Raw genomic sequence first — 9,855 nt, forward strand, 5'->3', positions numbered from 1 at the left:
CCCCCCCCCCCAGCATCCCAGGATGCTTTACAGCCATTTGCTCCAGTGCTGCCCTGCTTCTCTGCTCCCTGGCTTGCTTCCTACGTGTATCCATCAGCTGGGGGGAGCAGAGGAACAGACCTGGGCTAGGGGGATCTGGGGATCTATACAGAGTATGGGGGAAGGGAAGGCCCCTGTGGTGGGGGCTTCTGGATTCTTCCCCTGTGCCAGGGGTAGCCTGGGGAGCCAATTCCCCATGTCCCCTATACAGCTGCTTGCTGCCACAAGAGGGAGGGGGAAGGAGTTCCCAAGGCCCAGCAGTGTGGGCACCAGGGAGCCACTGCCTTGAGGACCTTCCTCCGGCTTGGCTGTGGGTCCCCTAGCCAGGTGGACGTATCCCTGGGGAGCTGAGGGGATTTCTCCTCTTCCCCCCACCCTCCCCCCCCCCAGCTGCTGGCTGCTTCAGAAGCTGCCACAGGATGGAGGAGTCCTCCAGGCTGGGTACCTGCCCATGAAGTCCAGCATGGGGGCACGAGGGAGCCCGTGCCTTGGGGTGGCTTCTTCTCACCCCAGCATGGGGCAACCCCAAGGAGCTGAGGGGAATTTTCCCTCTCCTGAACCCCAAAGCTGCATGCCCTGGAGATTATATATTATACACTATATATTTCAGATATTGTTTCTTGTAGCTCTTGGTTGGGGTTTGAAGCAGCAATTTAAGGGATTCATTCAGTTAATTTACCTGAGAACATGGGGGACTGGACTTTGTGATACAGGAGGTCCCGTCTAGTATATGATCTGAAGCACTGTATAAAGGTTAATTCATGCCAACAACACCCTTGAGGTGCACTCACCAAATCTGTATTTGTATGAGAGAGATGAAAGAAAAAAATAATTAAGCTTCGGTGGTTTAGGCTATGCAGCCTAATAAGTAGCCTGCTTTCCTGAAGTACTGAGTATCTGTAAATGGCCTGTCAGCTTAACTGGGGACAGTGAGTGCTTATCACCTTGGCAAATCAGGCCTTTTTATTTTGGTATTTAAATATGTAATTAAATAGATAATCTTAGCCATCCTTATAGGAAACCGCTAGTTTGAGAAACATGCTCAAAGAGCAGTGTCCAGGAGATGATTAGAGTTCAGCCATGCTTTTTGCCCTGTGTTCAGTTATCTTACAGTCACGTCTGAGGCTGACTTGCAGGCTGTAGTACAACAGTGTGAAAATAATTATGGTAACTTCAAAAATAACATAGACTTATTTTTTTTCGTCTGATGAATTCCAAGTACTTTACAAATATGAATTTTATTCTCACCGTTCTTGTATGCCATAGGTATGTTTTACTATCCCCACTTCATAGTTAGAAAAGCTGGAGCACAGAACACTGGCTTCAGGTTACCTACTGGGTCAAAAGCAGAGGTGGGAATAGACTTTGTAGTTCTGACTACTACTCCTTGCTTTTACTACTGGAACATGCTCAAATACTGCACCTCATTCAAAATGATGGAGAAACTGTACCTGAGCCTACGGGAGGTGACCACCAGGCCTAAGTGAAGGAATTCCTGTACCATGAAAATCCTTAATCAGATGCTTCCATAAATATCTTTTCATTGTACCCTGTAAGCAACATGTTCAGAAGCAGCTCTGGACTCCTCAACCCCTGACAATCAGTTTAAAGAAATGCTGCCTTAGGTCTATTTACAGACCTCCTTCCTGTACTACAGGCAGTCCTGGACTTATGACAAACATCACTTATGACCTCTGTAAACTATGACAGTGTTTCAAGGTTCCAACAGGGTTTCAACTTTACAACACTGGACACAACAGCCTCTACCTGGTAAGTTTTGTTGTGGAGTGTAGGGAGGGGCAGATCAGTGCCCCCACAGCAAGGGAGGCATTGGAGCTGGGACAGGGATGCCCAGCAGGCAGCAGGGGCACAGGGAGGGACGGGGTGGCTTCTGCTGATACACACCACTGGCCTGGGAGGGCATGGGAGGGTATGTGCGCTTGGATTTATGTAGGCCAGGGCTGTGCAAGGCTGTGCTCTGGGTAGGTGGTGGAAGGTGCTGGGAGCAGGGGCTATGTCCTCCCACTACTCACCTAGCTGGGATGGGGTGGAGCCACTGCACTGCCTCCAGAGAAGCAGTGCACAGTGGTCAGAGCCACCTTGGCCGCCCAATGCCTCCCAGCCCTGTACTACCCCAGCTGGGTGAGTGGCCCTGCCACTATTCACCCAGCCGGGGTGGGACAGGATGAAGCTGTAGCTCACTGGGGAGGCTGGGATGGCTCTGGTTGCTGCACACCACTTGTCCATAGGCAATGCAGTGGCTCCACCCTGCCCCACCCAGCCCCGGCTGGGCGAGCAGCAGGAGGGCATAGCCCCCACTCACAGTGCCTTGTGCTGCCTGCCCAGAGTGCAGCCTGGTACAGATCTGCCCCCTTCCACTTCCCCCATGCCCTCCTGGACTGGTGGCGGAAGCAGCAGTGAGAGCTGGTGAACAAGCTGCCCACCCCCACTCTGGCTGGGCAGCCCTTGCCCCAGTCCCATTCCCTCCCTTACTGCAGGGCTGTTGATCTGCCCATCCACCACAACAGACTTACCAGCTAGAGGTTGCTGTGTCAAGCATGGTAAAGGAACCAATCCCGCATTTATAACATTGTTCCTATGGGGAACTCGGTTCAGAGTTGCGATGTTCCAACTTAAGATGCAATTTTCAGGAACCAGTTGCATCATAAGTCTGAGGACTGTCTCTATTTTGAGATATAAGTTCAACTGAACTGCTTTATTAAAATAAACTAGTTCAGGGGTCAGGAACCTATGGCCTGCAGACCAGATATAGCCTGTGGTGCCATTGGAACTGGTCCACAAGTGTGGAACTCTAATGGCAGTAAGCAATGAAGGGTTTCAGCTGCAGGTACTCCCTCTGGCTGGTGGAGAGAAGTACTGGCTGCTGATGGGTCCTAGTGCCTGCCTACCTACCTGCTTTTAACTGCAGATAGGTCATTCCAGCCTCTTTCTACAGCCAGGAAAGGTTGTTGGCCACTTTATTCATGGGATATGTAATGAGAGAGAAAAGAGGTGGTAGAAGAAGGTTAACCAGGGAAAAAGAGATGAAAGAAAATGTAACATTGAGGATGAGGGGATAGATGCAAAGTACACCTTCCGCGATACTCCACATCTAACTCTCCAACACATGAACAACCACACTGTCCCTTGGAAATGAGCTGTGTCCTTTTATGCATGTAAAGGGTTGTACAGATCAATGGCTCTATAAGTAATTAAGCAATAGTGAAATATTTTAAAAATCCATCCAGCTTCCTTTTAAACAATGCAAGTATATAATCATTTGGTTTACATGAATCCAAAGCATTTGTGCTTAATCTTAGGCACGTAACATGTTTTAGCTTTACTGATAACAGGGCATGCACTTTAAGCATTTTCTTCAATGCTTCAATTTCCTTTGTGCCAGGACTGGGCATTCAAGCTAAGTACAGACAGTCAAAAAGCCAGAGCCTGAATTGATTCAGTCTTTGCAGGTTAGTCTAGGCTGTACAGATTAAACCAAAAAGTAAATGAACAGACACTCGGTTTTGATTTGAGAAATGCAGCCATATGTCTACAGTGGCTCAAGCAGAAGCCAGGGGGCATTAAAACATGGCTCTCTGGCAGGTAGCCAGCATGCGCTGTATGTTCACTTCGTCTTCTAGTGGCCCTTGAGGTCTCTGGGGTTTGCAGTCCACAACAGCAGCAGGACTCTGCAGGGTTGCTTATGACTTCCTCTTCCTGCTTCCAGGTGCCTCTGGGATTTGTAGTCCACAGTCACAGCAGACAGCCCAGCCCAGGGCTGTGAACCATGTTGGGGAACTGTGATTTAACTTGAACCAGGAAGCAGTCTGGGACAGAAGTTTCATAAACTGGTTTTGACCTAAATCAGGTCTGCTACTACATTCAGCCAGTTTTATCTTAAACCAGCTTCAGCCATTTTCAAACTGGTTTATGTGCACTGAGCTTCTGTTCTGTTACACATTTAAACCAGTTTCTGATCACTTAAACTGGTTTGTGTATCCTGTGTCCCTAATCTCAGACTATTGAAGCCTGACTACAAGAAATGTGCTTTGGTTTGCTTTGATGGATGGTCAATGTCAATACAAACATACTGCAGGTAACTGAGTTCCTGTACATGATCAGTGGTGAAAAGTGCCATATTTCCTAAATGACACTTTTGTGACAGAGTAGAACATTTTTTAATATCATACTTGGTGAATTTAATTAAAGCTTTAGAATTAAGTGCCAGTGTGATTGTAGGAATACAGAAACATTCAATATTGATTCTATTTATATAACAAGAAGTGAAAATTAAACAAATCTTCAGGATAAACAGAAAGCAATGAGAATTTATACGTATCTTGTCGAATTGGGACTATCCTCCTCCTAAGTACGCAACAGCTGGCATATAGAGATGAAAACAAGTCTGATGACAGGAAAACAGGAACAGACCAGTCTATAATAAAGCTATTGTATAACAACAAATATATAACGGTGAACTTCTATGCTACCTTTTTCTTCAGTCTGAAGAACATCATAATTCACCCCCAAACTCTAGAGAAACCAAAAGCATACAACAGTATGTATTAAAAGCAACCAAGCTAGTGGTGCCTCTTGCACGTATTTAATACTTTAACACCTGAGCCCTAATGGAAAAACATCGCAAAATATCCTAAAAATATATGTAGCCAGGGCATACACAGGGTATGTACCCCCTTTCTCTAAATTGAAGGGGGTTGTTGGTTGTCAGCAGGCAAAGGTGCTATGGGAGGGAACTGTCTACCACATAGTTTCCCCTCAGTTCCCTATAGAGTCAGGCCAGGACCCAACTGCTTAACTATACATAGGTTTATTAATTAATAAAATTAAGTCTCACACAGGCACATGTATATAACTTTATTTTATTAATTAATAAGCTTGTGTATAGTTAAGCAGTTGGGTGTATACATATCTACAAAGAAGTAATCACTTATTCAATGATACAGGACTATATTATATACATGACTTATACCTCCTATAGAGCTTCAACCCACACACATAAGTAATGGAGCTGGAACCACTAAGTATAAGCAAATGCAGGTAAATACAGCATGTCAACAGGGATAAACAATTAACTATTTGCAGTCCATGAAAGAACAGTGTCATGTATGCAGTAGAAATCAAAGATAAAATACACTTGTGCTCCTATAACAGTGAAATCTCAACTGACAAAATATACGGTGCAAATGACAAAATATGAGGCACTCGCTCACCCTTCAGGGTGTCTTGAAGGTGCTGCTATGCTAGGGTGTCCCCATTCAGTGATGGGAAGCCTGACCGCAGCTCTGCCAGAGGAAAATGGGATGACGTTCCAGGCTGCTCCAACCCCTCGTGGGCTGGGACGGGACACCCTACTTCACAGGAGCTGCTGCTGGCTCCCTCCCCTATGGGACACCCTTGTTCCCAATACTCATCACCCCCTAGTGATGCAGGGCTCTCTGGCTCTGTGGGGTGGGTGCCTTTCCTGGCATGGTGGCTGGCCGCTGCCCAGGTGTCTCTCCCTTCCTGAAGCCTACTTGCAGCCCTGTGCACCGACTCATGCACTGTTTGGCTTGCTCCTTATGGCAGGTTTTGGAGGCCTGGGCCACCTCGTGTGACACTGGGCAGCTCCTGGACCTGCTTGGGGGTCATATCGTGTTGGTAGCCTGGCCGCATGCTAGGGTTTGGGGACCTGAGCTGCCTTGAAACAGCTCCCAGAGTCCTGGTCAGCTCTTTGATCCACTGTGCAGCGATCTGTGCACCGCTCCCCAGCTGCCTGCCGGGGTTCCAGACCTGAGCTACCTTGAGTGGCTCCCAGGGTCTCGGCTCTTTGCACCGATGGGTCTGAGGCATTGGCCCCAATGAGGAGGGCTCTTCTGGGTGCTGCTTTGCCCACTGGGCAACTCTTCCCCAGCAATTCTTAGCCCCTTCTTCCTTCATCGTGCCCCCGATGCGTCTCTCGTATGCTGTGTACACAGCTCCTTTTATTCGCTTTGGAGGCTACAGCCCCAAAGTTTTGCCAGACCTGCAAAACAGGCTTCACTCAGGTCTGGGAGGCTCCTTGCTTAGATCCCTTCCAGGCAGGGTGGGGTTGACTCCACCCAGCCCTTATCTTATTGGTGGAGCCTGTCCACCAAGCAAAACAAAGATTTTCCAAGCCCAGGACGTGCCGGGTGGGATCGTTAAGTCCACCACATATACTTTTTTCAGAATATCCTCAGGATTATAATTGTGCCTTCATCACTGGCTTCATGGATGGTTCTCCTCTAAAACCCAACACACAGCTTAGAGTAATGATCCTTAATTATTTAAGATTCAGTATAGCTGAAGCACTAGGAAAAGGAACACTTGCTAGGGTGAGAGACAGCACTTGCTAACTAAATGAGTTCCTGTATTATTGGTCTGATAATCAAATGAGACTGTGTAATGATCTCAGAGTTGCTAGGATATGGTATGCTGTTACCCCAAGTATTTCCTATTGCAAGCAGATTAGCTGGCTGGATGAATTGGTAAGGCGGATACAAAACAGGTGTATTTTTGAAAAGTACTGATTTTATCCTAATAACCTCAGAAGCTGGGGGGGGCGGATACTAAAGATTTTTTTTTTTTTAATCACTGTATGGGTGTCAGGGGGGAGTTAAAGGGAGAAAGATCTAAGCAATAGCAGCATTCAGAGAAGTTTGACAGCATTGGTAGAAGTCCATAGGGTATAAATAAACAGATGCTCCTAACACAAGCCCCCATGTTGCCCAAGACAAATCCATATTACTTTTATAAAAGGTGTCCAGGAATAAATGGGTCACAGACAGCAGTGTGGTAAGCAACCACTAATTCCAAGAATCTAAAATCTGGTCTTTGGTTAGAATCTGAGTCTCAGGATTCACTGCTATGATGTTAAGTCATCTGGAGCAGTACTCTCAAAAGGCAGTTGAGCAGCATTTCTCCCTTACCAGACTTGCCTGAAACTGAGGAAGGACACCAGAGCCTCTGTACCCAACTCATCTAGGTGCACAGATTCGCAGTGTAAGGTGACCTTATAAAAATAAGACAAGCCATTAGAGAAGGAAACGGGGTAGATGCTGCCTAATTATTGTTAGAAGGCAGAGATGTGTAACGTAAACTTTGAGGGCCTCTTGCACTTTCCTAGTGGAGAACTGCTACTTGTGGGATCTCATTAGGATCACATGTGAGCCTTCACACATTTTCAAGTGAGACACTAGACCACTGTCAGAGGCGTGTGTCCATATTAAGAAGTCACTGCTTAGGACCCAAGTCTCACTGTGTTTGTGCTGTCAGATCCACTTTTGTTTAATCAAGTGATTCAATACAGAATTATGATGAGCCAATTTCACTGTCCAGACAACCTACAGGAAGCCAACAAGCCACTTGCTGTGCATCAATGTCTTAAACTGTGTTTTGGAAAATGGCAGCCTGGGATTTGAAACCATGCCATCAATACCATTTTCCTTAGAATCACTAAATGAATAAAATACAGCTCCTCAGAAGGGGGGGTTTAATTTCTTTGGTGTGTTGTCCACTGCTGTTGATCCCAAGCTTCCCACAGGTTGGCAAATTACTATCTGCCCCCTTGGCCTTCTCGGGTGGTACATAGATACAGGAGTTTACATATAGTATTTCTATATTATGTGGCTTATAGTATAAACAATACAAATATTTCTGATTAGTGTAAATGTCAAACAATCATCACCTCTGGCTGGTATTTAAACCAATATATGGGCGTTGCTCAGTGGCAGATTGGGGGGGGTGTGGAATAAAAATCTCCCCAGTATTGTTGAGAATTTCAGACACTCCTAATTACTCGCCCCCTTCTTCCCCCCTCCTTTCAGGCTTTGCTCTCTACTCTAGGTTGTTTTTAAAGAAGAACATAATTATGACATGTCCTAAATCATTACTGAAAGATTTTTCTTCTTAAATTCTGAATTAGACTCCCATAATAATCAAATACAACAAAACAAAAAAAACCCCAAGTGTTTGCTTTTTTTGTTTGTTTGTCTTTCAAACCTGTCAACATTCATTTACAGAAATGTTTACTCCACATGATCTGCTGTCCTCATTTTGGAGCAGTGGTAATCAAACTGTCAAGGCTGGCTGGTACATAGATCACAAACACAAAACTGGGCTCTCCCAAATGAAGCCACAGTCCCCTTTTTTCCTGAATGGGCAGGAAGCTGTCCCTAGGGGCATTCCCTGATAACGCGCAGTGTTCTTGGGTCACTTCCCTGGATGAGTACTAGCAGGCTAGCAAACAAATCAGTATTCCATAAGATATCAAACATGACAACTGAGTGTTTTTTACCTTTTTAGCCTAGGAAGAGAAGATGCCTGATCAGTAGCATCTTCTGCAAAGATTGGGCTTGTGAAGCAGCTAAAGAAAAGAGCTGTCAGCACCTCAGGCACTGTGTGATGGCTCAATTAACAGAGGACTACTCTTGTGACATGCTGCCATCATCTGCTGCAGGAAAAACAAAGGTTTTGTCCCAGAATGTCTCTCTACTGCTCCGTGTCTGCCCCAGGAAGGAGGATGCACTTGGTGTTGTCTCTGAAGTAAGGCCTTGCTACAGCTGTCAGTGTGAAGTGATTATTTTGTGATTGTTCTAGAAATGCACACAACAAGCACAAGATTCTTCAAAGTTTTCTCTTGCAAGAATAAGGAAAACTATAAAAGCAAGCTGATCAGAAAACCAGTTAGAGGAGATTTTCATCAGATGACTTTATCATACATAATGATGATTTTAATAAATTCTAACTAGCAGAAATGGGAATTATTTTGCCAGTTTGATGTTGGCAATTGTGGTCATTTCCACATTGGTTTTTTGTTTAAGTATCAGTATGCTCCACATCCAGAACTAAAAAGTAGGGTTCAAAGATTTTCACGTTTTCTTTATGGCATGCAACACTCTAAACTGTGGCCATTTTAGATTACGGCAATTTATACATAGTCTTTTGCGAGGCAACGTGCTGGAGATTTGGTATGTCAGAGCAGACTTGATCAATCGAGTCCGCTCTGTGTGTGAGCTGATGCACACTGCGCTGCATTGCTTGCAGTTGTATAAGCAGTGAAATCCACATCCACCTGGAGAAGATGGTGGCAGTACACTTGTGAACTAAAACACCTTTGTGTGTTAGTTCAAAAGTGGAGCACCGCCATTTTCTGTATGCTGATGGACATTTTGCTGCTTAGACAACTGTACGTGTTGCAGCATCAGGTGCTTTTCAAAGTTTTTTGGTTTTGGATTTTACACCTTTTACTTTGTAACCTGCATGCTAGCCATTATTCTATGCCAGGACTACCAGATATTCTATATCCAGGTAAATTTTGTCAAAAAAAGTAAGAGATCAGAAGCTACAAAGAACAAGTGAAACATGTTGATAGTTGCTGTTCTTAACAGGTTTTGACTGGTTGGGCATTGAGAATTTACCAAAAAGAACATTTTATTAGTGTTAATAGCAGCATCTATAAAGTATTGATTTGTAGTGCAGTCACCATGGTAAACAAAACATTTTTCCTTTGTTTGTGAATATTAGAGAAGAGATGCAGAAACTTTATTCTAGGGATTCATGAAGAAATTCATATTTCATAGCAGAAGCCTACACTTATCTCTCCATTTTCTGTCTTGGGTTTTGTCACATAAGCAACAAATCAACTGGAATAATTTGTCCCATCAAAAGGACATCAAAACTAGGCTCAGTAAATGAGTAGAAATAAAGAGTTTTCAGCTGCATGCAGTTCTTGGAGAGCATCAAAATCTTTTAGAGAAGAGTGATTGATGACATCTATTAATGATTCTCATGACTGAT

General features: G+C 44.9%; 1 long non-coding RNA gene across 2 annotated transcripts in view; it reads left to right on the top strand.

Moving 5' to 3' along the window:
- Positions 1–9,104, top strand: part of LOC109297041 — a 14,871-nt gene extending 5,767 nt beyond the window's left edge. Inside the window, exons 2-4 of one of the 2 annotated variants that reach the window (XR_002097170.1) lie at positions 1,677–1,809; positions 4,542–4,722; positions 8,362–9,104. This is a non-coding gene — a long non-coding RNA (uncharacterized LOC109297041). The remainder of the gene's footprint in view (positions 1–1,676; positions 1,810–4,541; positions 4,723–8,361) is intronic. The other variant, XR_002097169.1, reaches the window with a different exon arrangement.
- Positions 9,105–9,855: the final 751 nt, after the last annotated feature.

The sequence above is a fragment of the Gavialis gangeticus genome, unplaced genomic scaffold, assembly GCF_001723915.1.
Source record: "Gavialis gangeticus isolate Ggan-Ray unplaced genomic scaffold, GavGan_comp1, whole genome shotgun sequence".
In the NCBI taxonomy this organism is placed as follows: Eukaryota; Metazoa; Chordata; order Crocodylia; family Gavialidae; genus Gavialis; species Gavialis gangeticus.